At 69.5% G+C, this 26189-nt stretch overlaps 14 non-coding genes across 14 annotated transcripts; all 14 read left to right on the top strand.

Moving 5' to 3' along the window:
• The first annotated feature begins 1144 nt into the window (after window positions 1-1144).
• On the top strand, window positions 1145-1263 carry LOC137213530 (5S ribosomal RNA). The gene has a single exon (XR_010938167.1). It is a non-coding gene; the product is annotated as a 5S ribosomal RNA (ribosomal RNA).
• A 937-nt stretch (window positions 1264-2200) lies between these two features.
• LOC137214106 (5S ribosomal RNA) lies at window positions 2201-2319 on the top strand. Its single transcript, XR_010938725.1, has one exon. It is a non-coding gene; the product is annotated as a 5S ribosomal RNA (ribosomal RNA).
• Window positions 2320-5013: 2694 nt separating this feature from the next.
• On the top strand, window positions 5014-5132 carry LOC137214105 (5S ribosomal RNA). The gene has a single exon (XR_010938723.1). It is a non-coding gene; the product is annotated as a 5S ribosomal RNA (ribosomal RNA).
• A 937-nt stretch (window positions 5133-6069) lies between these two features.
• On the top strand, window positions 6070-6188 carry LOC137214104 (5S ribosomal RNA). Its single transcript, XR_010938722.1, has one exon. It is a non-coding gene; the product is annotated as a 5S ribosomal RNA (ribosomal RNA).
• Window positions 6189-8890: 2702 nt separating this feature from the next.
• LOC137214103 (5S ribosomal RNA) lies at window positions 8891-9009 on the top strand. The gene has a single exon (XR_010938721.1). It is a non-coding gene; the product is annotated as a 5S ribosomal RNA (ribosomal RNA).
• A 937-nt stretch (window positions 9010-9946) lies between these two features.
• On the top strand, window positions 9947-10065 carry LOC137214102 (5S ribosomal RNA). The gene has a single exon (XR_010938720.1). It is a non-coding gene; the product is annotated as a 5S ribosomal RNA (ribosomal RNA).
• A 2699-nt stretch (window positions 10066-12764) lies between these two features.
• LOC137214101 (5S ribosomal RNA) lies at window positions 12765-12883 on the top strand. Its single transcript, XR_010938719.1, has one exon. It is a non-coding gene; the product is annotated as a 5S ribosomal RNA (ribosomal RNA).
• A 938-nt stretch (window positions 12884-13821) lies between these two features.
• LOC137213559 (5S ribosomal RNA) lies at window positions 13822-13940 on the top strand. Its single transcript, XR_010938195.1, has one exon. It is a non-coding gene; the product is annotated as a 5S ribosomal RNA (ribosomal RNA).
• A 2693-nt stretch (window positions 13941-16633) lies between these two features.
• Window positions 16634-16752, top strand: LOC137213545 (5S ribosomal RNA). The gene has a single exon (XR_010938181.1). It is a non-coding gene; the product is annotated as a 5S ribosomal RNA (ribosomal RNA).
• A 937-nt stretch (window positions 16753-17689) lies between these two features.
• On the top strand, window positions 17690-17808 carry LOC137214100 (5S ribosomal RNA). Its single transcript, XR_010938717.1, has one exon. It is a non-coding gene; the product is annotated as a 5S ribosomal RNA (ribosomal RNA).
• Window positions 17809-18746: 938 nt separating this feature from the next.
• Window positions 18747-18865, top strand: LOC137213557 (5S ribosomal RNA). Its single transcript, XR_010938193.1, has one exon. It is a non-coding gene; the product is annotated as a 5S ribosomal RNA (ribosomal RNA).
• Window positions 18866-21559: 2694 nt separating this feature from the next.
• LOC137214099 (5S ribosomal RNA) lies at window positions 21560-21678 on the top strand. Its single transcript, XR_010938716.1, has one exon. It is a non-coding gene; the product is annotated as a 5S ribosomal RNA (ribosomal RNA).
• Window positions 21679-22615: 937 nt separating this feature from the next.
• Window positions 22616-22734, top strand: LOC137214097 (5S ribosomal RNA). Its single transcript, XR_010938714.1, has one exon. It is a non-coding gene; the product is annotated as a 5S ribosomal RNA (ribosomal RNA).
• A 2702-nt stretch (window positions 22735-25436) lies between these two features.
• On the top strand, window positions 25437-25555 carry LOC137214096 (5S ribosomal RNA). Its single transcript, XR_010938713.1, has one exon. It is a non-coding gene; the product is annotated as a 5S ribosomal RNA (ribosomal RNA).
• The last annotated feature ends 634 nt before the right edge of the window (window positions 25556-26189 follow it).

Genomic DNA, 26189 nt, shown 5'->3' with positions numbered 1-26189 from the left:
TGTCATACACACCTGGTAGTTGGCATTGCCTCCCGGGTTCCGGCTGAGTGGCATGAAGGTGGGCGGGGGTGGAGGGTGCTCGGTAGCCTGGACGTCGGGCAGGAGGTGAGAGGGGCGGAGGAGCAGCGCTGAGCTGGGAGCCGGGGCCCGCTGGTCCGAGGCCTCGGCCAGTACCGTGAGGGAGGCGGAGGTGGCCACAGGGCGCCGCAAGGGCAGGATCTCAGCCCATTCGGCCAGCGGGTGCCGCACCTCGTGGGGATCGCGGGAGTAATCCAAGTGTCCCGTGGAGGGATGCAGGCTGCGGTTGGACTCGCTGTGAGCACAGCTGGGGAGGCTACGTCTGTGGGCCGGTGGGGTGTCGCGCTACCAGGCGTCGGGCCGGTAGACCCGAGGCACCAGAGCGGATGGAGGCTCAGAGCCCTCCAGACCCAGACTCCGCCATGGGCCCAGTTGCTGTCCTTTTGGCCCGCGAGCCCCTCGACCTGCACCTGGCCGCCCCCACCGGCGCCCAGCCCCGGCGCCGCCACCTGTGTGCCTGTGTGTCCCTCCACAGCTCCCTCCGACAAAAGCCCCGCCCCACCACCACCCCGCCCCTCTGGCGTGTCACCGCGGTTGGGTGCGGGAGCGGGATCGAGGGCAGGGGCCGCTTCCCCGGGCCTGCCGGCCACCAGGGGCGGGGTCCTGAGCTCGGCGGGGGGTGTGGGGGCAAGGGTGGCCTTGCCGGGGCAGAGGGGCCGTGGCGACTCAATGGTGGCTCCCGGTGGCTTCGGGCCGGCTGCTGTCGGGCAGGAGGGCCGGCCCGGGCTGCGGCCGGGCTGCGCCTAGCGCCGCGTGGGCGGGCAGGACCGATGCCCAAGGGACCGCGGGCCCCGGGCCCTGAAGCCTCCGGGGCCACGTCCCTGTGAGCGACGTGCGGGATCTTGGGCGGGGCGCCAAGCGCCGAAGGGTTTGCTGGGTCACGGCCGCCCTGGGCTGGGAGGTGGTCGCCAAACCCTCCGCCGCCGCCCGATACCCGAGACCTCCGTTCCCCCTTCCTGGGCGGTCGAGGGGGCCCTGCCGGGGCGGGCCGGCCGCCAGGCTGGCGTTAAGGCGCCAGCGCCAGCGAAACCGGGCCTCAAGAGGCCGCCCGCGGCCCCCCGCCCCCGTCTACGGCCATACCACCCTGAACGCGCCTGATCTCGTCTGATCTCGGAAGCTAAGCAGGGTCGGGCCTGGTTAGTACTTGGATGGGAGACCGCCTGGGAATACCGGGTGCTGTAGGCTTTTTGCCTCCCGCTCCGCCCGCCTTCTCCTTTACTCGCCCGCGGCGGGGGCCGCCGGCTCCGCCCCCGCCGGGCCCCGCTGCAGGACCCACCTCCTCAGGCCCCTCCCACCACGGCGCGCGCCGGCGGGGGCGCTCCCCGCCGGCCCGGCCGGCCAGGCGGCCAGAAGGCGGCCCTGGAAGGCAGCCGCACCCCAGACGCTCCCGGGGTGGCTGGCCCAGACCCAGACTCCGCCGCGGGCCCAGTGGCCGTCCTTTCGGCCCGCGAGCCCCTCGACCTGCACCTGGCCGCCCCCACCGGCGCCTAGCCCCGGCGCCGCCATCTGTGTGCCGGTGTGTCCCTCCACAGCTCCCTCCGACAAAAGCCCCGCCCCACCACCACCCCGCCCCTCTGGCGTGTCACCGCGGTTGGGTGCTGGAGCGGGATCGAGGGCAGGGGCCGCTTCCCCGGGCCTGCCGGCCACCAGGGGCGGGGTCCTGAGCTCGGCGGGGGGTGTGGGGGCAAGGGTGGCCTTGCCGGGGCTGAGGGGCCGTGGCGACTCAATGGTGGCTCCCGGTGGCTTCGGGCCGGCTGCTGTCAGGCAGGAGGGCCGGCCCGGGCTGCGGCCGGGCTGCGCCTAGCTCCGCGTGGGCGGGCAGGACCGATGCCCAAGGGACCACGGGCGCCGGGGCTTGAAGCCTCCGGGGCCACGTCCCTGTGAGCGACGTGCGGGATCTTGGGCGGGGCGCCAAGCGCCGAAGGGTTTGCTGGGTCACGGCCGCCCTGGGCTGGGAGGTGGTCGCCAAACCCTCCGCCGCCGCCCGATACCCGAGACCTCCGTTCCCCCTGCCTGGGCGGGCGAGGGGGCCCTGCCGGGGCGGGCCGGCCGCCAGGCTGGCGTTAAGGCGCCAGCGCCAGCGAAACTGGGCCTCAAGAGGCAGCCGTCGGCCCCCGCCCCCGTCTACGGCCATACCACCCTGAACGCGCCCGATCTCGTCTGATCTCGGAAGCTAAGCAGGGTCGGGCCTGGTTAGTACTTGGATGGGAGACCGCCTGGGAATACCGGGTGCTGTAGGCTTTTTGCCTCCCGCTCCGCCCGCCTTCTCCTTTACTCGCCCGCGGCGGGGGGGCCGCCGGCTCCGCCCCCGCCGAGCCCCGCTGCAGGCAGTAGTCAAGGTGGTTTACCTGCCCGAGCAGGAAGCTTGGGCGACGGCAGAAGTGGGAAGAAACTCTTGAGCACAGGTTCTTGGGATCCACGGAGCAGCGCATGCACATGCCATGGGTGCCTACACAGCTGGCTTGCTTGTCTGTGGGGAAAGGCGAGATGGGTCAGGGCCTGGGTTCCTGAGGGGCTGAGAATCAAGGCAGGGATAGAAGAAAGGGGACAGGCCCACATCCCCTGAACCCACGCCGGCGCCCACTCACCTTTGTGGAAAATACGATTGAAAAGTGCCCGCAAGAATCTCTTCAGATGCCTCCAGAGTTGAGGGAAGAAGGGGAGGGGGGAGGCCGGGAGCAGGGTGAGCCCTGAAATCCAACCCTTGTCCTGTCACACCCCAGCAGCCCTCCCACCTCAGCCCCTTCAAGACCCCAGGGCTCCCCCAACCGCGCTGCACAGATCCTGCCCTGACCATAGTCACCATGTTGATCCCCACGTTGAGCAAGATGAAGCTGACCGGGATCAGAAGAATTGAGTATCCTTGCTCCTGGCATTTCCTGGGGATGGGGCCAGTGAACGGCTCGGCTCGGTAGTAGTTTCGCTCACCCATGGCCGTTGGTCCCAGGACTGCCTGGGCCCTCTGCCCTCCAGTTTTAACTGGGAGCCAGACTGGGTCATAATGGGGCAGGTGGTGAGGTCACAGTGAGGGAGGGGGATGAAAAGGAGGGCCCAGAGTGGCATTCCCTGGTAACCAGGGTCAGGTAAGCTGAGCCTGGACAGTCAAACAGGGCCCGGTGGCCGGCATACATCCCCTCGAGCGGTCACTCATTCGCTCACCGCCCGCTGACTCACTTGTTCAAATGACACATTGCGTCTCTTGGCCCCTCTTGAGACTAGGAAGACCTTGGCCTCAGAGGCCTGCTGAAGGCCTGGCTGGAGTCCAGAGCCTCAGCCTTCTTCATGCCCTTCACTGGGCCTGGAGCTGGACCTGCCCAGATGTGGAACCTCCCAGTTTGGAAGCAACGTCTTGTATGAGGCTCTCTGTGGACAGGGACAGCTGAGACACAGAGGAGGTGCCCAGAGACCAGGGGTTTGGAGTCTGCAGCTGCAGATGTACTTAGTGCATGGTATAGGACCAGGAGGGGCCTGCTGGCAGAACTGTGGCCACTAAACCAAAGGGACCCTCAGGCCAAGAAGGGGACACTGGCTTCTTATTGCAGGAAGCCAAGCGCAGGGACCCAGGCTGGCAGAAGGAGTGGCGCTTCCAAGCCACAGACCACCAATGTTTCCTGGACTCTGGCGCTCTTTATTCCTCTCTCCATGCCCTGCCGCCCCCTGCCCCTGCCCCCATTTGCTGCTGGTAAGTTCATTTTCCCAGTCTGGCTCCCGTGCAGAGAGGGCCTGGAGGCCGAGGTGGAAGGTAGCAGCGAGTTGGCCCGCGCTTGGCCCTCCTGCGGTTGCCGCTTCAGCACCAGACTGTGATACACCTGGTAGTTGGCATTGCCTCCCGGGTTCCGGCTGAGTGGCATGAAGGTGGGCGGGGGTGGAGGGTGCTCGGTAGCCTGGACGTCGGGCAGGAGGTGAGAGGGGCGGAGGAGCAGCGCTGAGCTGGGAGCCGGGGCCCGCTGGTCCGAGGCCTCGGCCAGTACCGTGAGGGAGGCGGAGGTGGCCACAGGGCGCCGCAAGGGCAGGATCTCAGCCCATTCGGCCAGCGGGTGCCGCACCTCGTGGGGATCGCGGGAGTAATCCAAGTGTCCCGTGGAGGGATGCAGGCTGCGGTTGGACTCGCTGTGAGCACAGCTGGGGAGGCTACGTCTGTGGGCCGGTGGGGTGTCGCGCTACCAGGCTTCGGGCCGGTAGACCCGAGGCACCAGAGCGGATGGAGGCTCAGAGCCCTCCAGACCCAGACTCCGCCATGGGCCCAGTTGCCGTCATTTCGGCCCGCGAGCCCCTCGACCTGCACCTGGCCGCCCCCACCGGCGCCCAGCCCCGGCGCCGCCACCTGTGTGCCGGTGTGTCCCTCCACAGCTCCCTCCGACAAAAGCCCCCCCACACCCCGCCCCTCTGGCGTGTAACCGCGGCCGGGTGCGGGAGCGGGATCGAGGGCAGGGGCCGCTTCCCCGGGCCTGCCGGCCACCAGGGGCGGGGTCCTGAGCTCGGCGGGGGGTGTGGGGGCAAGGGTGGCCTTGCCGGGGCTGAGGGGCCGTGGCGACTCAATGGTGGCTCCCGGTGGCTTCGGGCCGGCTGCTGTCGGGCAGGAGGGCCGGCCCGGGCTGCGGCCGGGCTGCGCCTAGCGCCGCGTGGGCGGGCAGGGCCGATGCCCAAGGGACCGCGGGCCCCGGGCCCTGAAGCCTCCGGGGCCACGTCCCTGTGAGCGACGTGCGGGATCTTGGGCGGGGCGCCAAGCGCCGAAGGGTTTGCTGGGTCACGGCCGCCCTGGGCTGGGAGGTGGTCGCCAAACCCTCCGCCGCCGCCCGATACCCGAGACCTCCGTTCCCCCTGCCTGGGCGGGCGAGGGGGCCCTGTCGGGGCGGGCTGGCCGCCAGGCTGGCGTTAAGGCGCCAGCGCCAGCGAAACTGGGCCTCAAGAGGCCGCCCGCGGCCCCCCGCCCCCGTCTACGGCCATACCACCCTGAACGCGCCCGATCTCGTCTGATCTCGGAAGCTAAGCAGGGTCGGGCCTGGTTAGTACTTGGATGGGAGACCGCCTGGGAATACCGGGTGCTGTAGGCTTTTTGCCTCCCGCTCCGCCCGCCTTCTCCTTTACTCGCCCGCGGCGGGGGCCGCCGGCTCCGCCCCCGCCGGGCCCCGCTGCAGGCCCCACCTCCTCAGGCCCCTCCCACCACGGCGCGCGCCGGCGGGGGCGCTCCCCGCCGGCCCGGCCGGCCAGGCGGCCAGAAGGCGGCCCTGGAAGGCAGCCGCACCCCAGACGCTCCCGGGGTGGCTGGCCCGGACCCAGACTCCGCCGCGGGCCCAGTGGCCGTCCTTTCGGCCCGCGAGCCCCTCGACCTGCACCTGGCCGCCCCCACCGGCGCCCAGCCCCGGCGCCGCCACCTGTGTGCCTGTGTGTCCCTCCACAGCTCCCTCCGACAAAAGCCCCGCCCCACCACCACCCCGCCCCTCTGGCGTGTCACCGCGGTTGGGTGCTGGAGCGGGATCGAGGGCAGGGGCCGCTTCCCCGGGCCTGCCGGCCACCAGGGGCGGGGTCCTGAGCTCGGCGGGGGTTGTGGGGGCAAGGGTGGCCTTGCCGGGGCTGAGGGGCCGTGGCGACTCAATGGTGGCTCCCGGTGGCTTCGGGCCGGCTGCTGTCAGGCAGGAGGGCCGGCCCGGGCTGCGGCCGGGCTGCGCCTAGCTCCGCGTGGGCGGGCAGGACCGATGCCCAAGGGACCACGGGCCCCGGGGCCTGAAGCCTCCGGGGCCACGTCCCTGTGAGCGACGTGCGGGATCTTGGGCGGGGCGCCAAGCGCCGAAGGGTTTGCTGGGTCACGGCCGCCCTGGGCTGGGAGGTGGTCGCCAAACCCTCCGCCGCCGCCCGATACCCGAGACCTCCGTTCCCCCTGCCTGGGCGGGCGAGGGGGCCCTGCCGGGGCGGGCCGGCCGCCAGGCTGGCGTTAAGGCGCCAGCGCCAGCGAAACTGGGCCTCAAGAGGCAGCCGTCGGCCCCCGCCCCCGTCTACGGCCATACCACCCTGAACGCGCCCGATCTCGTCTGATCTCGGAAGCTAAGCAGGGTCGGGCCTGGTTAGTACTTGGATGGGAGACCGCCTGGGAATACCGGGTGCTGTAGGCTTTTTGCCTCCCGCTCCGCCCGCCTTCTCCTTTACTCGCCCGCGGCGGGGGGGCCGCCGGCTCCGCCCCCGCCGAGCCCCGCTGCAGGCAGTAGTCAAGGTGGTTTACCTGCCCGAGCAGGAAGCTTGGGCGACGGCAGAAGTGGGAAGAAACTCTTGAGCACAGGTTCTTGGGATCCACGGAGCAGCGCATGCACATGCCATGGGTGCCTACACAGCTGGCTTGCTTGTCTGTGGGGAAAGGCGAGATGGGTCAGGGCCTGGGTTCCTGAGGGGCTGAGAATCAAGGCAGGGATAGAAGAAAGGGGACAGGCCCACATCCCCTGAACCCACGCCGGCGCCCACTCACCTTTGTGGAAAATACGATTGAAAAGTGCCCGCAAGAATCTCTTCAGATGCCTCCAGAGTTGAGGGAAGAAGGGGAGGGGGGAGGCCGGGAGCAGGGTGAGCCCTGAAATCCAACCCTTGTCCTGTCACACCCCAGCAGCCCTCCCACCTCAGCCCCTTCAAGACCCCAGGGCTCCCCCAACCGCGCTGCACAGATCCTGCCCTGACCATAGTCACCATGTTGATCCCCACGTTGAGCAAGATGAAGCTGACCGGGATCAGAAGAATTGAGTATCCTTGCTCCTGGCATTTCCTGGGGATGGGGCCAGTGAACGGCTCGGCTCGGTAGTAGTTTCGCTCACCCATGGCCGTTGGTCCCAGGACTGCCTGGGCCCTCTGCCCTCCAGTTTTAACTGGGAGCCAGACTGGGTCATAATGGGGCAGGTGGTGAGGTCACAGTGAGGGAGGGGGATGAAAAGGAGGGCCCAGAGTGGCATTCCCTGGTAACCAGGGTCAGGTAAGCTGAGCCTGGACAGTCAAACAGGGCCCGGTGGCCGGCATACATCCCCTCGAGCGGTCACTCATTCGCTCACCGCCCGCTGACTCACTTGTTCAAATGACACATTGCGTCTCTTGGCCCCTCTTGAGACTAGGAAGACCTTGGCCTCAGAGGCCTGCTGAAGGCCTGGCTGGAGTCCAGAGCCTCAGCCTTCTTCATGCCCTTCACTGGGCCTGGAGCTGGACCTGCCCAGATGTGGAACCTCCCAGTTTGGAAGCAACGTCTTGTATGAGGCTCTCTGTGGACAGGGACAGCTGAGACACAGAGGAGGTGCCCAGAGACCAGGGGTTTGGAGTCTGCAGCTGCAGATGTACTTAGTGCATGGTATAGGACCAGGAGGGGCCTGCTGGCAGAACTGTGGCCACTAAACCAAAGGGACCCTCAGGCCAAGAAGGGGACACTGGCTTCTTATTGCAGGAAGCCAAGCGCAGGGACCCAGGCTGGCAGAAGGAGTGGCGCTTCCAAGCCACAGACCACCAATGTTTCCTGGACTCTGGAGCTCTTTATTCCTCTCTCCATGCCCTGCCGCCCCCTGCCCCTGCCCCCATTTGCTGCTGGTAAGTTCATTTTCCCAGTCTGGCTCCCGTGCAGAGAGGGCCTGGAGGCCGAGGTGGAAGGTAGCAGCGAGTTGGCCCGCGCTTGGCCCTCCTGCGGTTGCCGCTTCAGCACCAGACTGTCATACACACCTGGTAGTTGGCATTGCCTCCCGGGTTCCGGCTGAGTGGCATGAAGGTGGGCGGGGGTGGAGGGTGCTCGGTAGCCTGGACGTCGGGCAGGAGGTGAGAGGGGCGGAGGAGCAGCGCTGAGCTGGGAGCCGGGGCCCGCTGGTCCGAGGCCTCGGCCAGTACCGTGAGGGAGGCGGAGGTGGCCACAGGGCGCCGCAAGGGCAGGATCTCAGCCCATTCGGCCAGCGGGTGCCGCACCTCGTGGGGATCGCGGGAGTAATCCAAGTGTCCCGTGGAGGGATGCAGGCTGCGGTTGGACTCGCTGTGAGCACAGCTGGGGAGGCTACGTCTGTGGGCCGGTGGGGTGTCGCGCTACCAGGCGTCGGGCCGGTAGACCCGAGGCACCAGAGCGGATGGAGGCTCAGAGCCCTCCAGACCCAGACTCCGCCATGGGCCCAGTTGCTGTCCTTTTGGCCCGCGAGCCCCTCGACCTGCACCTGGCCGCCCCCACCGGCGCCCAGCCCCGGCGCCGCCACCTGTGTGCCTGTGTGTCCCTCCACAGCTCCCTCCGACAAAAGCCCCGCCCCACCACCACCCCGCCCCTCTGGCGTGTCACCGCGGTTGGGTGCGGGAGCGGGATCGAGGGCAGGGGCCGCTTCCCCGGGCCTGCCGGCCACCAGGGGCGGGGTCCTGAGCTCGGCGGGGGGTGTGGGGGCAAGGGTGGCCTTGCCGGGGCAGAGGGGCCGTGGCGACTCAATGGTGGCTCCCGGTGGCTTCGGGCCGGCTGCTGTCGGGCAGGAGGGCCGGCCCGGGCTGCGGCCGGGCTGCGCCTAGCGCCGCGTGGGCGGGCAGGACCGATGCCCAAGGGACCGCGGGCCCCGGGCCCTGAAGCCTCCGGGGCCACGTCCCTGTGAGCGACGTGCGGGATCTTGGGCGGGGCGCCAAGCGCCGAAGGGTTTGCTGGGTCACGGCCGCCCTGGGCTGGGAGGTGGTCGCCAAACCCTCCGCCGCCGCCCGATACCCGAGACCTCCGTTCCCCCTTCCTGGGCGGGCGAGGGGGCCCTGCCGGGGCGGGCCGGCCGCCAGGCTGGCGTTAAGGCGCCAGCGCCAGCGAAACCGGGCCTCAAGAGGCCGCCCGCGGCCCCCCGCCCCCGTCTACGGCCATACCACCCTGAACGCGCCCGATCTCGTCTGATCTCGGAAGCTAAGCAGGGTCGGGCCTGGTTAGTACTTGGATGGGAGACCGCCTGGGAATACCGGGTGCTGTAGGCTTTTTGCCTCCCGCTCCGCCCGCCTTCTCCTTTACTCGCCCGCGGCGGGGGCCGCCGGCTCCGCCCCCGCCGGGCCCCGCTGCAGGACCCACCTCCTCAGGCCCCTCCCACCACGGCGCGCGCCGGCGGGGGCGCTCCCCGCCGGCCCGGCCGGCCAGGCGGCCAGAAGGCGGCCCTGGAAGGCAGCCGCACCCCAGACGCTCCCGGGGTGGCTGGCCCAGACCCAGACTCCGCCGCGGGCCCAGTGGCCGTCCTTTCGGCCCGCGAGCCCCTCGACCTGCACCTGGCCGCCCCCACCGGCGCCTAGCCCCGGCGCCGCCATCTGTGTGCCGGTGTGTCCCTCCACAGCTCCCTCCGACAAAAGCCCCGCCCCACCACCACCCCGCCCCTCTGGCGTGTCACCGCGGTTGGGTGCTGGAGCGGGATCGAGGGCAGGGGCCGCTTCCCCGGGCCTGCCGGCCACCAGGGGCGGGGTCCTGAGCTCGGCGGGGGGTGTGGGGGCAAGGGTGGCCTTGCCGGGGCTGAGGGGCCGTGGCGACTCAATGGTGGCTCCCGGTGGCTTCGGGCCGGCTGCTGTCAGGCAGGAGGGCCGGCCCGGGCTGCGGCCGGGCTGCGCCTAGCTCCGCGTGGGCGGGCAGGACCGATGCCCAAGGGACCACGGGCGCCGGGGCTTGAAGCCTCCGGGGCCACGTCCCTGTGAGCGACGTGCGGGATCTTGGGCGGGGCGCCAAGCGCCGAAGGGTTTGCTGGGTCACGGCCGCCCTGGGCTGGGAGGTGGTCGCCAAACCCTCCGCCGCCGCCCGATACCCGAGACCTCCGTTCCCCCTGCCTGGGCGGGCGAGGGGGCCCTGCCGGGGCGGGCCGGCCGCCAGGCTGGCGTTAAGGCGCCAGCGCCAGCGAAACTGGGCCTCAAGAGGCAGCCGTCGGCCCCCGCCCCCGTCTACGGCCATACCACCCTGAACGCGCCCGATCTCGTCTGATCTCGGAAGCTAAGCAGGGTCGGGCCTGGTTAGTACTTGGATGGGAGACCGCCTGGGAATACCGGGTGCTGTAGGCTTTTTGCCTCCCGCTCCGCCCGCCTTCTCCTTTACTCGCCCGCGGCGGGGGGGCCGCCGGCTCCGCCCCCGCCGAGCCCCGCTGCAGGCAGTAGTCAAGGTGGTTTACCTGCCCGAGCAGGAAGCTTGGGCGACGGCAGAAGTGGGAAGAAACTCTTGAGCACAGGTTCTTGGGATCCACGGAGCAGCGCATGCACATGCCATGGGTGCCTACACAGCTGGCTTGCTTGTCTGTGGGGAAAGGCGAGATGGGTCAGGGCCTGGGTTCCTGAGGGGCTGAGAATCAAGGCAGGGATAGAAGAAAGGGGACAGGCCCACATCCCCTGAACCCACGCCGGCGCCCACTCACCTTTGTGGAAAATACGATTGAAAAGTGCCCGCAAGAATCTCTTCAGATGCCTCCAGAGTTGAGGGAAGAAGGGGAGGGGGGAGGCCGGGAGCAGGGTGAGCCCTGAAATCCAACCCTTGTCCTGTCACACCCCAGCAGCCCTCCCACCTCAGCCCCTTCAAGACCCCAGGGCTCCCCCAACCGCGCTGCACAGATCCTGCCCTGACCATAGTCACCATGTTGATCCCCACGTTGAGCAAGATGAAGCTGACCGGGATCAGAAGAATTGAGTATCCTTGCTCCTGGCATTTCCTGGGGATGGGGCCAGTGAACGGCTCGGCTCGGTAGTAGTTTCGCTCACCCATGGCCGTTGGTCCCAGGACTGCCTGGGCCCTCTGCCCTCCAGTTTTAACTGGGAGCCAGACTGGGTCATAATGGGGCAGGTGGTGAGGTCACAGTGAGGGAGGGGGATGAAAAGGAGGGCCCAGAGTGGCATTCCCTGGTAACCAGGGTCAGGTAAGCTGAGCCTGGACAGTCAAACAGGGCCCGGTGGCCGGCATACATCCCCTCGAGCGGTCACTCATTCGCTCACCGCCCGCTGACTCACTTGTTCAAATGACACATTGCGTCTCTTGGCCCCTCTTGAGACTAGGAAGACCTTGGCCTCAGAGGCCTGCTGAAGGCCTGGCTGGAGTCCAGAGCCTCAGCCTTCTTCATGCCCTTCACTGGGCCTGGAGCTGGACCTGCCCAGATGTGGAACCTCCCAGTTTGGAAGCAACGTCTTGTATGAGGCTCTCTGTGGACAGGGACAGCTGAGACACAGAGGAGGTGCCCAGAGACCAGGGGTTTGGAGTCTGCAGCTGCAGATGTACTTAGTGCATGGTATAGGACCAGGAGGGGCCTGCTGGCAGAACTGTGGCCACTAAACCAAAGGGACCCTCAGGCCAAGAAGGGGACACTGGCTTCTTATTGCAGGAAGCCAAGCGCAGGGACCCAGGCTGGCAGAAGGAGTGGCGCTTCCAAGCCACAGACCACCAATGTTTCCTGGACTCTGGAGCTCTTTATTCCTCTCTCCATGCCCTGCCGCCCCCTGCCCCTGCCCCCATTTGCTGCTGGTAAGTTCATTTTCCCAGTCTGGCTCCCATGCAGAGAGGGCCTGGAGGCCGAGGTGGAAGGTAGCAGCGAGTTGGCCCGCGCTTGGCCCTCCTGCGGTTGCCGCTTCAGCACCAGACTGTCATACACCTGGTAGTTGGCATTGCCTCCCGGGTTCCGGCTGAGTGGCATGAAGGTGGGCGGGGGTGGAGGGTGCTCGGTAGCCTGGACGTCGGGCAGGAGGTGAGAGGGGCGGAGGAGCAGCGCTGAGCTGGGAGCCGGGGCCCGCTGGTCCGAGGCCTCGGCCAGTACCGTGAGGGAGGCGGAGGTGGCCACAGGGCGCCGCAAGGGCAGGATCTCAGCCCATTCGGCCAGCGGGTGCCGCACCTCGTGGGGATCGCGGGAGTAATCCAAGTGTCCCGTGGAGGGATGCAGGCTGCGGTTGGACTCGCTGTGAGCACAGCTGGGGAGGCTACGTCTGTGGGCCGGTGGGGTGTCGCGCTACCAGGCGTCGGGCCGGTAGACCCGAGGCACCAGAGCGGATGGAGGCTCAGAGCCCTCCAGACCCAGACTCCGCCATGGGCCCAGTTGCTGTCCTTTTGGCCCGCGAGCCCCTCGACCTGCACCTGGCCGCCCCCACCGGCGCCCAGCCCCGGCGCCGCCACCTGTGTGCCTGTGTGTCCCTCCACAGCTCCCTCCGACAAAAGCCCCGCCCCACCACCACCCCGCCCCTCTGGCGTGTCACCGCGGTTGGGTGCGGGAGCGGGATCGAGGGCAGGGGCCGCTTCCCCGGGCCTGCCGGCCACCAGGGGCGGGGTCCTGAGCTCGGCGGGGGGTGTGGGGGCAAGGGTGGCCTTGCCGGGGCTGAGGGGCCGTGGCGACTCAATGGTGGCTCCCGGTGGCTTCGGGCCGGCTGCTGTCGGGCAGGAGGGCCGGCCCGGGCTGCGGCCGGGCTGCGCCTAGCGCCGCGTGGGCGGGCAGGGCCGATGCCCAAGGGACCGCGGGCCCCGGGCCCTGAAGCCTCCGGGGCCACGTCCCTGTGAGCGACGTGCGGGATCTTGGGCGGGGCGCCAAGCGCCGAAGGGTTTGCTGGGTCACGGCCGCCCTGGGCTGGGAGGTGGTCGCCAAACCCTCCGCCGCCGCCCGATACCCGAGACCTCCGTTCCCCCTGCCTGGGCGGGCGAGGGGGCCCTGTCGGGGCGGGCCGGCCGCCAGGCTGGCGTTAAGGCGCCAGCGCCAGCGAAACTGGGCCTCAAGAGGCAGCCGTCGGCCCCCGCCCCCGTCTACGGCCATACCACCCTGAACGCGCCCGATCTCGTCTGATCTCGGAAGCTAAGCAGGGTCGGGCCTGGTTAGTACTTGGATGGGAGACCGCCTGGGAATACCGGGTGCTGTAGGCTTTTTGCCTCCCGCTCCGCCCGCCTTCTCCTTTACTCGCACGCGGCGGGGGCCGCCGGCTCCGCCCCCGCCGGGCCCCGCTGCAGGCCCCACCTCCTCAGGCCCCTCCCACCACGGCGCGCGCCGGCGGGGGCGCTCCCCGCCGGCCCGGCCGGCCAGGCGGCCAGAAGGCGGCCCTGGAAGGCAGCCGCACCCCAGACGCTCCCGGGGTGGCTGGCCCGGACCCAGACTCCGCCGCGGGCCCAGTGGCCGTCCTTTCGGCCCGCGAGCCCCTCGACCTGCACCTGGCCGCCCCCACCGGCGCCCAGCCCCGGCGCCGCCACCTGTGTGCCTGTGTGTCCCTCCACAGATCCCTCCGACAAAAGCCCCGCCCCACCACCACCCCGCCCCTCTGGCGTGTCACCGCGGTTGGGTGCGGGAGCGGGATCGAGGGCAGGGGCCGCTTCCCCGGGCCTGCCGGCCACCAGGGGCGGGGTCCTGAGCTCGGCGGGGGGTGTGGGGGCAAGGGTGGCCTTGCCGGGGCAGAGGGGCCGTGGCGACTCAATGGTGGCTCCCGGTGGCTTCGGGCCGGCTGCTGTCGGGCAGGAGGGCCGGCCCGGGCTGCGGCCGGGCTGCGCCTAGCGCCGCGTGGGCGGGCAGGACCGATGCCCAAGGGACCGCGGGCCCCGGGCCCTGAAGCCTCCGGGGCCACGTCCCTGTGAGCGACGTGCGGGATCTTGGGCGGGGCGCCAAGCGCCGAAGGGTTTGCTGGGTCACGGCCGCCCTGGGCTGGGAGGTGGTCGCCAAACCCTCCGCCGCCGCCCGATACCCGGGACCTCCGTTCCCCCTGCCTGGGCGGGCGAGGGGGCCCTGCCTGGGCGGGCTGGCCGCCAGGCTGGCGTTAAGGCGCCAGCGCCAGCGAAACTGGGCCTCAAGAGGCCGCCCGCGGCCCCCCGCCCCCGTCTACGGCCATACCACCCTGAACGCGCCCGATCTCGTCTGATCTCGGAAGCTAAGCAGGGTCGGGCCTGGTTAGTACTTGGATGGAAGACCGCCTGGGAATACCGGGTGCTGTAGGCTTTTTGCCTCCCGCTCCGCCCGCCTTCTCCTTTACTCGCCCGCGGCGGGGGGGCCGCCGGCTCCGCCCCCGCCGAGCCCCGCTGCAGGCAGTAGTCAAGGTGGTTTACCTGCCCGAGCAGGAAGCTTGGGCGATGGCAGAAGTGGGAAGAAACTCTTGAGCGCAGGTTCTTGGGATCCACGGAGCAGCGCATGCACATGCGATGGGTGCCTACACAGCTGGCTTGCTTGTCTGTGGGGAAAGGCGAGATGGGTCAGGGCCTGGGTTCCTGAGGGGCTGAGAATCAAGGCAGGGATAGAAGAAAGGGGACAGGCCCACATCTCCTGAACCCACGCCGGCGCCCACTCACCTTTGTGGAAAATACGATTGAAAAGTGCCCGCAAGAATCTCTTCAGATGCCTCCAGAGTTGAGGGAAGAAGGGGAGGGGGGAGGCCGGGAGCAGGGTGAGCCCTGAAATCCAACCCTTGTCCTGTCACACCCCAGCAGCCCTCCCACCTCAGCCCCTTCAAGACCCCAGGGCTCCCCCAACCGCGCTGCACAGATCCTGCCCTGACCATAGTCACCATGTTGATCCCCACGTTGAGCAAGATGAAGCTGACCGGGATCAGAAGAATTGAGTATCCTTGCTCCTGGCATTTCCTGGGGATGGGGCCAGTGAACGGCTCGGCTCGGTAGTAGTTTCGCTCACCCATGGCCGTTGGTCCCAGGACTGCCTGGGCCCTCTGCCCTCCAGTTTTAACTGGGAGCCAGACTGGGTCATAATGGGGCAGGTGGTGAGGTCACAGTGAGGGAGGGGGATGAAAAGGAGGGCCCAGAGTGGCATTCCCTGGTAACCAGGGTCAGGTAAGCTGAGCCTGGACAGTCAAACAGGGCCTGGTGGCCGGCATACATCCCCTCGAGCGGTCATTCATTCGCTCACCGCCCGCTGACTCACTTGTTCAAATGACACATTGCGTCTCTTGGCCCCTCTTGAGACTAGGAAGACCTCGGCCTCAGAGGCCTGCTGAAGGCCTGGCTGGAGTCCAGAGCCTCAGCCTTCTTCATGCCCTTCACTGGGCCTGGAGCTGGACCTGCCCAGATGTGGAATCTCCCAGTTTGGAAGCAACGTCTTGTATGAGGCTCTCTGTGGACAGGGACAGCTGAGACACAGAGGAGGTGCCCAGAGACCAGGGGTTTGGAGTCTGCAGCTGCAGATGTACTTAGTGCATGGTATAGGACCAGGAGGGGCCTGCTGGCAGAACTGTGGCCACTAAACCAAAGGGACCCTCAGGCCAAGAAGGGGACACTGGCTTCTTATTGCAGGAAGCCAAGCGCAGGGACCCAGGCTGGCAGAAGGAGTGGCGCTTCCAAGCCACAGACCACCAATGTTTCCTGGACTCTGGCGCTCTTTATTCCTCTCTCCATGCCCTGCTGCCCCCTGCCCCTGCCCCCATTTGCTGCTGGTAAGTTCATTTTCCCAGTCTGGCTCCCGTGCAGAGAGGGCCTGGAGGCCGAGGTGGAAGGTAGCAGCGAGTTGGCCCGCGCTTGGCCCTCCTGCGGTTGCCGCTTCAGCACCAGACTGTGATACACCTGGTAGTTGGCATTGCCTCCCGGGTTCCGGCTGAGTGGCATGAAGGTGGGCGGGGGTGGAGGGTGCTCGGTAGCCTGGACGTCGGGCAGGAGGTGAGAGGGGCGGAGGAGCAGCGCTGAGCTGGGAGCCGGGGCCCGCTGGTCCGAGGCCTCGGCCAGTACCGTGAGGGAGGCGGAGGTGGCCACAGGGCGCCGCAAGGGCAGGATCTCAGCCCATTCGGCCAGCGGGTGCCGCACCTCGTGGGGATCGCGGGAGTAATCCAAGTGTCCCGTGGAGGGATGCAGGCTGCGGTTGGACTCGCTGTGAGCACAGCTGGGGAGGCTACGTCTGTGGGCCGGTGGGGTGTCGCGCTACCAGGCTTCGGGCCGGTAGACCCGAGGCACCAGAGCGGATGGAGGCTCAGAGCCCTCCAGACCCAGACTCCGCCATGGGCCCAGTTGCCGTCATTTCGGCCCGCGAGCCCCTCGACCTGCACCTGGCCGCCCCCACCGGCGCCCAGCCCCGGCGCCGCCACCTGTGTGCCGGTGTGTCCCTCCACAGCTCCCTCCGACAAAAGCCCCCCCACACCCCGCCCCTGTGGCGTGTCACCGCGGCCGGGTGCGGGAGCGGGATCGAGGGCAGGGGCCGCTTCCCCGGGCCTGCCGGCCACCAGGGGCGGGGTCCTGAGCTCGGCGGGGGGTGTGGGGGCAAGGGTGGCCTTGCCGGGGCTGAGGGGCCGTGGCGACTCAATGGTGGCTCCCGGTGGCTTCGGGCCGGCTGCTGTCGGGCAGGAGGGCCGGCCCGGGCTGCGGCCGGGCTGCGCCTAGCGCCGCGTGGGCGGGCAGGGCCGATGCCCAAGGGACCGCGGGCCCCGGGCCCTGAAGCCTCCGGGGCCACGTCCCTGTGAGCGACGTGCGGGATCTTGGGCGGGGCGCCAAGCGCCGAAGGGTTTGCTGGGTCACGGCCGCCCTGGGCTGGGAGGTGGTCGCCAAACCCTCTGCCGCCGCCCGATACCCGAGACCTCCGTTCCCCCTGCCTGGGCGGGCGAGGGGGCCCTGTCGGGGCGGGCTGGCCGCCAGGCTGGCGTTAAGGCGCCAGCGCCAGCGAAGCTGGGCCTCAAGAGGCAGCCGTCGGCCCCCGCCCCCGTCTACGGCCATACCACCCTGAACGCGCCCGATCTCGTCTGATCTCGGAAGCTAAGCAGGGTCGGGCCTGGTTAGTACTTGGATGGGAGACCGCCGGGGAATACCGGGTGCTGTAGGCTTTTTGCCTCCCGCTCCGCCCGCCTTCTCCTTTACTCGCCCGCGGCGGGGGCCGCCGGCTCCGCCCCCGCCGGGCCCCGCTGCAGGCCCCACCTCCTCAGGCCCCTCCCACCACGGCGCGCGCCGGCGGGGGCGCTCCCCGCCGGCCCGGCCGGCCAGGCGGCCAGAAGGCGGCCCTGGAAGGCAGCCGCACCCCAGACGCTCCCGGGGTGGCTGGCCCGGACCCAGACTCCGCCGCGGGCCCAGTGGCCGTCCTTTCGGCCCGCGAGCCCCTCGACCTGCACCTGGCCGCCCCCACCGGCGCCCAGCCCCGGCGCCGCCACCTGTGTGCCTGTGTGTCCCTCCACAGCTCCCTCCGACAAAAGCCCCGCCCCACCACCACCCCGCCCCTCTGGCGTGTCACCGCGGTTGGGTGCGGGAGCGGGATCGAGGGCAGGGGCCGCTTCCCCGGGCCTGCCGGCCACCAGGGGCGGGGTCCTGAGCTCGGCGGGGGGTGTGGGGGCAAGGGTGGCCTTGCCGGGGCAGAGGGGCCGTGGCGACTCAATGGTGGCTCCCGGTGGCTTCGGGCCGGCTGCTGTCGGGCAGGAGGGCCGGCCCGGGCTGCGGCCGGGCTGCGCCTAGCGCCGCGTGGGCGGGCAGGACCGATGCCCAAGGGACCGCGGGCCCCGGGCCCTGAAGCCTCCGGGGCCACGTCCCTGTGAGCGACGTGCGGGATCTTGGGCGGGGCGCCAAGCGCCGAAGGGTTTGCTGGGTCACGGCCGCCCTGGGCTGGGAGGTGGTCGCCAAACCCTCCGCCGCCGCCCGATACCCGAGACCTCCGTTCCCCCTGCCTGGGCGGGCGAGGGGGCCCTGCCGGGGCGGGCCGGCCGCCAGGCTGGCGTTAAGGCGCCAGCGCCAGCGAAACTGGGCCTCAAGAGGCAGCCGTCGGCCCCCGCCCCCGTCTACGGCCATACCACCCTGAACGCGCCCGATCTCGTCTGATCTCGGAAGCTAAGCAGGGTCGGGCCTGGTTAGTACTTGGATGGGAGACCGCCTGGGAATACCGGGTGCTGTAGGCTTTTTGCCTCCCGCTCCGCCCGCCTTCTCCTTTACTCGCCCGCGGCGGGGGCCGCCGGCTCCGCCCCCGCCGGGCCCCGCTGCAGGACCCACCTCCTCAGGCCCCTCCCACCACGGCGCGCGCCGGCGGGGGCGCTCCCCGCCGGCCCGGCCGGCCAGGCGGCCAGAAGGCGGCCCTGGAAGGCAGCCGCACCCCAGACGCTCCCGGGGTGGCTGGCCCAGACCCAGACTCCGCCGCGGGCCCAGTGGCCGTCCTTTCGGCCCGCGAGCCCCTCGACCTGCACCTGGCCGCCCCCACCGGCGCCCAGCCCCGGCGCCGCCACCTGTGTGCCTGTGTGTCCCTCCACAGCTCCCTCCGACAAAAGCCCCGCCCCACCACCACCCCGCCCCTCTGGCGTGTCACCGCGGTTGGGTGCGGGAGCGGGATCGAGGGCAGGGGCCGCTTCCCCGGGCCTGCCGGCCACCAGGGGCGGGGTCCTGAGCTCGGCGGGGGGTGTGGGGGCAAGGGTGGCCTTGCCGGGGCAGAGGGGCCGTGGCGACTCAATGGTGGCTCCCGGTGGCTTCGGGCCGGCTGCTGTCGGGCAGGAGGGCCGGCCCGGGCTGCGGCCGGGCTGCGCCTAGCGCCGCGTGGGCGGGCAGGACCGATGCCCAAGGGACCGCGGGCCCCGGGCCCTGAAGCCTCCGGGGCCACGTCCCTGTGAGCGACGTGCGGGATCTTGGGCGGGGCGCCATGCGCCGAAGGGTTTGCTGGGTCACGGCCGCCCTGGGCTGGGAGGTGGTCGCCAAACCCTCCGCCGCCGCCCGATACCCGGGACCTCCGTTCCCCCTGCCTGGGCGGGCGAGGGGGCCCTGCCTGGGCGGGCTGGCCGCCAGGCTGGCGTTAAGGCGCCAGCGCCAGCGAAACTGGGCCTCAAGAGGCCGCCCGCGGCCCCCCGCCCCCGTCTACGGCCATACCACCCTGAACGCGCCCGATCTCGTCTGATCTCGGAAGCTAAGCAGGGTCGGGCCTGGTTAGTACTTGGATGGAAGACCGCCTGGGAATACCGGGTGCTGTAGGCTTTTTGCCTCCCGCTCCGCCCGCCTTCTCCTTTACTCGCCCGCGGCGGGGGGGCCGCCGGCTCCGCCCCCGCCGAGCCCCGCTGCAGGCAGTAGTCAAGGTGGTTTACCTGCCCGAGCAGGAAGCTTGGGCGATGGCAGAAGTGGGAAGAAACTCTTGAGCGCAGGTTCTTGGGATCCACGGAGCAGCGCATGCACATGCGATGGGTGCCTACACAGCTGGCTTGCTTGTCTGTGGGGAAAGGCGAGATGGGTCAGGGCCTGGGTTCCTGAGGGGCTGAGAATCAAGGCAGGGATAGAAGAAAGGGGACAGGCCCACATCTCCTGAACCCACGCCGGCGCCCACTCACCTTTGTGGAAAATACGATTGAAAAGTGCCTGCAAGAATCTCTTCAGATGCCTCCAGAGTTGAGGGAAGAAGGGGAGGGGGGAGGCCGGGAGCAGGGTGAGCCCTGAAATCCAACCCTTGTCCTGTCACACCCCAGCAGCCCTCCCACCTCAGCCCCTTCAAGACCCCAGGGCTCCCCCAACCGCGCTGCACAGATCCTGCCCTGACCATAGTCACCATGTTGATCCCCACGTTGAGCAAGATGAAGCTGACCGGGATCAGAAGAATTGAGTATCCTTGCTCCTGGCATTTCCTGGGGATGGGGCCAGTGAACGGCTCGGCTCGGTAGTAGTTTCGCTCACCCATGGCCGTTGGTCCCAGGACTGCCTGGGCCCTCTGCCCTCCAGTTTTAACTGGGAGCCAGACTGGGTCATAATGTGGCAGGTGGTGAGGTCACAGTGAGGGAGGGGGATGAAAAGGAGGGCCCAGAGTGGCATTCCCTGGTAACCAGGGTCAGGTAAGCTGAGCCTGGACAGTCAAACAGGGCCTGGTGGCCGGCATACATCCCCTCGAGCGGTCATTCATTCGCTCACCGCCCGCTGACTCACTTGTTCAAATGACACATTGCGTCTCTTGGCCCCTCTTGAGACTAGGAAGACCTCGGCCTCAGAGGCCTGCTGAAGGCCTGGCTGGAGTCCAGAGCCTCAGCCTTCTTCATGCCCTTCACTGGGCCTGGAGCTGGACCTGCCCAGATGTGGAATCTCCCAGTTTGGAAGCAACGTCTTGTATGAGGCTCTCTGTGGACAGGGACAGCTGAGACACAGAGGAGGTGCCCAGAGACCAGGGGTTTGGAGTCTGCAGCTGCAGATGTACTTAGTGCATGGTATAGGACCAGGAGGGGCCTGCTGGCAGAACTGTGGCCACTAAACCAAAGGGACCCTCAGGCCAAGAAGGGGACACTGGCTTCTTATTGCAGGAAGCCAAGCGCAGGGACCCAGGCTGGCAGAAGGAGTGGCGCTTCCAAGCCACAGACCACCAATGTTTCCTGGACTCTGGCGCTCTTTATTCCTCTCTCCATGCCCTGCCGCCCCCTGCCCCTGCCCCCATTTGCTGCTGGTAAGTTCATTTTCCCAGTCTGGCTCCCGTGCAGAGAGGGCCTGGAGGCCGAGGTGGAAGGTAGCAGCGAGTTGGCCCGCGCTTGGCCCTCCTGCGGTTGCCGCTTCAGCACCAGACTGTGATACACCTGGTAGTTGGCATTGCCTCCCGGGTTCCGGCTGAGTGGCATGAAGGTGGGCGGGGGTGGAGGGTGCTCGGTAGCCTGGACGTCGGGCAGGAGGTGAGAGGGGCGGAGGAGCAGCGCTGAGCTGGGAGCCGGGGCCCGCTGGTCCGAGGCCTCGGCCAGTACCGTGAGGGAGGCGGAGGTGGCCACAGGGCGCCGCAAGGGCAGGATCTCAGCCCATTCGGCCAGCGGGTGCCGCACCTCGTGGGGATCGCGGGAGTAATCCAAGTGTCCCGTGGAGGGATGCAGGCTGCGGTTGGACTCGCTGTGAGCACAGCTGGGGAGGCTACGTCTGTGGGCCGGTGGGGTGTCGCGCTACCAGGCTTCGGGCCGGTAGACCCGAGGCACCAGAGCGGATGGAGGCTCAGAGCCCTCCAGACCCAGACTCCGCCATGGGCCCAGTTGCCGTCATTTCGGCCCGCGAGCCCCTCGACCTGCACCTGGCCGCCCCCACCGGCGCCCAGCCCCGGCGCCGCCACCTGTGTGCCGGTGTGTCCCTCCACAGCTCCCTCCGACAAAAGCCCCCCCACACCCCGCCCCTGTGGCGTGTCACCGCGGCCGGGTGCGGGAGCGGGATCGAGGGCAGGGGCCGCTTCCCCGGGCCTGCCGGCCACCAGGGGCGGGGTCCTGAGCTCGGCGGGGGGTGTGGGGGCAAGGGTGGCCTTGCCGGGGCTGAGGGGCCGTGGCGACTCAATGGTGGCTCCCGGTGGCTTCGGGCCGGCTGCTGTCGGGCAGGAGGGCCGGCCCGGGCTGCGGCCGGGCTGCGCCTAGCGCCGCGTGGGCGGGCAGGGCCGATGCCCAAGGGACCGCGGGCCCCGGGCCCTGAAGCCTCCGGGGCCACGTCCCTGTGAGCGACGTGCGGGATCTTGGGCGGGGCGCCAAGCGCCGAAGGGTTTGCTGGGTCACGGCCGCCCTGGGCTGGGAGGTGGTCGCCAAACCCTCCGCCGCCGCCCGATACCCGAGACCTCCGTTCCCCCTGCCTGGGCGGGCGAGGGGGCCCTGTCGGGGCGGGCTGGCCGCCAGGCTGGCGTTAAGGCGCCAGCGCCAGCGAAACTGGGCCTCAAGAGGCCGCCCGCGGCCCCCCGCCCCCGTCTACGGCCATACCACCCTGAACGCGCCCGATCTCGTCTGATCTCGGAAGCTAAGCAGGGTCGGGCCTGGTTAGTACTTGGATGGGAGACCGCCTGGGAATACCGGGTGCTGTAGGCTTTTTGCCTCCCGCTCCGCCCGCCTTCTCCTTTACTCGCCCGCGGCGGGGGCCGCCGGCTCCGCCCCCGCCGGGCCCCGCTGCAGGCCCCACCTCCTCAGGCCCCTCCCACCACGGCGCGCGCCGGCGGGGGCGCTCCCCGCCGGCCCGGCCGGCCAGGCGGCCAGAAGGCGGCCCTGGAAGGCAGCCGCACCCCAGACGCTCCCGGGGTGGCTGGCCCGGACCCAGACTCCGCCGCGGGCCCAGTGGCCGTCCTTTCGGCCCGCGAGCCCCTCGACCTGCACCTGGCCGCCCCCACCGGCGCCCAGCCCCGGCGCCGCCACCTGTGTGCCTGTGTGTCCCTCCACAGCTCCCTCCGACAAAAGCCCCGCCCCACCACCACCCCGCCCCTCTGGCGTGTCACCGCGGTTGGGTGCTGGAGCGGGATCGAGGGCAGGGGCCGCTTCCCCGGGCCTGCCGGCCACCAGGGGCGGGGTCCTGAGCTCGGCGGGGGGTGTGGGGGCAAGGGTGGCCTTGCCGGGGCTGAGGGGCCGTGGCGACTCAATGGTGGCTCCCGGTGGCTTCGGGCCGGCTGCTGTCAGGCAGGAGGGCCGGCCCGGGCTGCGGCCGGGCTGCGCCTAGCTCCGCGTGGGCGGGCAGGACCGATGCCCAAGGGACCACGGGCCCCGGGGCCTGAAGCCTCCGGGGCCACGTCCCTGTGAGCGACGTGCGGGATCTTGGGCGGGGCGCCAAGCGCCGAAGGGTTTGCTGGGTCACGGCCGCCCTGGGCTGGGAGGTGGTCGCCAAACCCTCCGCCGCCGCCCGATACCCGAGACCTCCGTTCCCCCTGCCTGGGCGGGCGAGGGGGCCCTGCCGGGGCGGGCCGGCCGCCAGGCTGGCGTTAAGGCGCCAGCGCCAGCGAAACTGGGCCTCAAGAGGCAGCCGTCGGCCCCCGCCCCCGTCTACGGCCATACCACCCTGAACGCGCCCGATCTCGTCTGATCTCGGAAGCTAAGCAGGGTCGGGCCTGGTTAGTACTTGGATGGGAGACCGCCTGGGAATACCGGGTGCTGTAGGCTTTTTGCCTCCCGCTCCGCCCGCCTTCTCCTTTACTCGCCCGCGGCGGGGGGGCCGCCGGCTCCGCCCCCGCCGAGCCCCGCTGCAGGCAGTAGTCAAGGTGGTTTACCTGCCCGAGCAGGAAGCTTGGGCGACGGCAGAAGTGGGAAGAAACTCTTGAGCACAGGTTCTTGGGATCCACGGAGCAGCGCATGCACATGCCATGGGTGCCTACACAGCTGGCTTGCTTGTCTGTGGGGAAAGGCGAGATGGGTCAGGGCCTGGGTTCCTGAGGGGCTGAGAATCAAGGCAGGGATAGAAGAAAGGGGACAGGCCCACATCCCCTGAACCCACGCCGGCGCCCACTCACCTTTGTGGAAAATACGATTGAAAAGTGCCCGCAAGAATCTCTTCAGATGCCTCCAGAGTTGAGGGAAGAAGGGGAGGGGGGAGGCCGGGAGCAGGGTGAGCCCTGAAATCCAACCCTTGTCCTGTCACACCCCAGCAGCCCTCCCACCTCAGCCCCTTCAAGACCCCAGGGCTCCCCCAACCGCGCTGCACAGATCCTGCCCTGACCATAGTCACCATGTTGATCCCCACGTTGAGCAAGATGAAGCTGACCGGGATCAGAAGAATTGAGTATCCTTGCTCCTGGCATTTCCTGGGGATGGGGCCAGTGAACGGCTCGGCTCGGTAGTAGTTTCGCTCACCCATGGCCGTTGGTCCCAGGACTGCCTGGGCCCTCTGCCCTCCAGTTTTAACTGGGAGCCAGACTGGGTCATAATGGGGCAGGTGGTGAGGTCACAGTGAGGGAGGGGGATGAAAAGGAGGGCCCAGAGTGGCATTCCCTGGTAACCAGGGTCAGGTAAGCTGAGCCTGGACAGTCAAACAGGGCCCGGTGGCCGGCATACATCCCCTCGAGCGGTCACTCATTCGCTCACCGCCCGCTGACTCACTTGTTCAAATGACACATTGCGTCTCTTGGCCCCTCTTGAGACTAGGAAGACCTTGGCCTCAGAGGCCTGCTGAAGGCCTGGCTGGAGTCCAGAGCCTCAGCCTTCTTCATGCCCTTCACTGGGCCTGGAGCTGGACCTGCCCAGATGTGGAACCTCCCAGTTTGGAAGCAACGTCTTGTATGAGGCTCTCTGTGGACAGGGACAGCTGAGACACAGAGGAGGTGCCCAGAGACCAGGGGTTTGGAGTCTGCAGCTGCAGATGTACTTAGTGCATGGTATAGGACCAGGAGGGGCCTGCTGGCAGAACTGTGGCCACTAAACCAAAGGGACCCTCAGGCCAAGAAGGGGACACTGGCTTCTTATTGCAGGAAGCCAAGCGCAGGGACCCAGGCTGGCAGAAGGAGTGGCGCTTCCAAGCCACAGACCACCAATGTTTCCTGGACTCTGGAGCTCTTTATTCCTCTCTCCATGCCCTGCCGCCCCCTGCCCCTGCCCCCATTTGCTGCTGGTAAGTTCATTTTCCCAGTCTGGCTCCCGTGCAGAGAGGGCCTGGAGGCCGAGGTGGAAGGTAGCAGCGAGTTGGCCCGCGCTTGGCCCTCCTGCGGTTGCCGCTTCAGCACCAGACTGTCATACACACCTGGTAGTTGGCATTGCCTCCCGGGTTCCGGCTGAGTGGCATGAAGGTGGGCGGGGGTGGAGGGTGCTCGGTAGCCTGGACGTCGGGCAGGAGGTGAGAGGGGCGGAGGAGCAGCGCTGAGCTGGGAGCCGGGGCCCGCTGGTCCGAGGCCTCGGCCAGTACCGTGAGGGAGGCGGAGGTGGCCACAGGGCGCCGCAAGGGCAGGATCTCAGCCCATTCGGCCAGCGGGTGCCGCACCTCGTGGGGATCGCGGGAGTAATCCAAGTGTCCCGTGGAGGGATGCAGGCTGCGGTTGGACTCGCTGTGAGCACAGCTGGGGAGGCTACGTCTGTGGGCCGGTGGGGTGTCGCGCTACCAGGCGTCGGGCCGGTAGACCCGAGGCACCAGAGCGGATGGAGGCTCAGAGCCCTCCAGACCCAGACTCCGCCATGGGCCCAGTTGCTGTCCTTTTGGCCCGCGAGCCCCTCGACCTGCACCTGGCCGCCCCCACCGGCGCCCAGCCCCGGCGCCGCCACCTGTGTGCCTGTGTGTCCCTCCACAGCTCCCTCCGACAAAAGCCCCGCCCCACCACCACCCCGCCCCTCTGGCGTGTCACCGCGGTTGGGTGCGGGAGCGGGATCGAGGGCAGGGGCCGCTTCCCCGGGCCTGCCGGCCACCAGGGGCGGGGTCCTGAGCTCGGCGGGGGGTGTGGGGGCAAGGGTGGCCTTGCCGGGGCAGAGGGGCCGTGGCGACTCAATGGTGGCTCCCGGTGGCTTCGGGCCGGCTGCTGTCGGGCAGGAGGGCCGGCCCGGGCTGCGGCCGGGCTGCGCCTAGCGCCGCGTGGGCGGGCAGGACCGATGCCCAAGGGACCGCGGGCCCCGGGCCCTGAAGCCTCCGGGGCCACGTCCCTGTGAGCGACGTGCGGGATCTTGGGCGGGGCGCCAAGCGCCGAAGGGTTTGCTGGGTCACGGCCGCCCTGGGCTGGGAGGTGGTCGCCAAACCCTCCGCCGCCGCCCGATACCCGAGACCTCCGTTCCCCCTTCCTGGGCGGGCGAGGGGGCCCTGCCGGGGCGGGCCGGCCGCCAGGCTGGCGTTAAGGCGCCAGCGCCAGCGAAACCGGGCCTCAAGAGGCCGCCCGCGGCCCCCCGCCCCCGTCTACGGCCATACCACCCTGAACGCGCCCGATCTCGTCTGATCTCGGAAGCTAAGCAGGGTCGGGCCTGGTTAGTACTTGGATGGGAGACCGCCTGGGAATACCGGGTGCTGTAGGCTTTTTGCCTCCCGCTCCGCCCGCCTTCTCCTTTACTCGCCCGCGGCGGGGGCCGCCGGCTCCGCCCCCGCCGGGCCCCGCTGCAGGACCCACCTCCTCAGGCCCCTCCCACCATGGCGCGCGCCGGCGGGGGCGCTCCCCGCCGGCCCGGCCGGCCAGGCGGCCAGAAGGCGGCCCTGGAAGGCAGCCGCACCCCAGACGCTCCCGGGGTGGCTGGCCCAGACCCAGACTCCGCCGCGGGCCCAGTGGCCGTCTTTTCGGCCCGCGAGCCCCTCGACCTGCACCTGGCCGCCCCCACCGGCGCCTAGCCCCGGCGCCGCCATCTGTGTGCCGGTGTGTCCCTCCACAGCTCCCTCCGACAAAAGCCCCGCCCCACCACCACCCCGCCCCTCTGGCGTGTCACCGCGGTTGGGTGCTGGAGCGGGATCGAGGGCAGGGGCCGCTTCCCCGGGCCTGCCGGCCACCAGGGGCGGGGTCCTGAGCTCGGCGGGGGGTGTGGGGGCAAGGGTGGCCTTGCCGGGGCTGAGGGGCCGTGGCGACTCAATGGTGGCTCCCGGTGGCTTCGGGCCGGCTGCTGTCAGGCAGGAGGGCCGGCCCGGGCTGCGGCCGGGCTGCGCCTAGCTCCGCGTGGGCGGG

The sequence above is a fragment of the Pseudorca crassidens genome, chromosome 19 (genome assembly GCF_039906515.1).
Source record: "Pseudorca crassidens isolate mPseCra1 chromosome 19, mPseCra1.hap1, whole genome shotgun sequence".
NCBI classification, from domain to species: domain Eukaryota; kingdom Metazoa; phylum Chordata; class Mammalia; order Artiodactyla; family Delphinidae; genus Pseudorca; species Pseudorca crassidens.
Note: the sequence above shows the minus strand (reverse complement) of the source record. Positions and strands in the feature narration are given on the sequence as shown.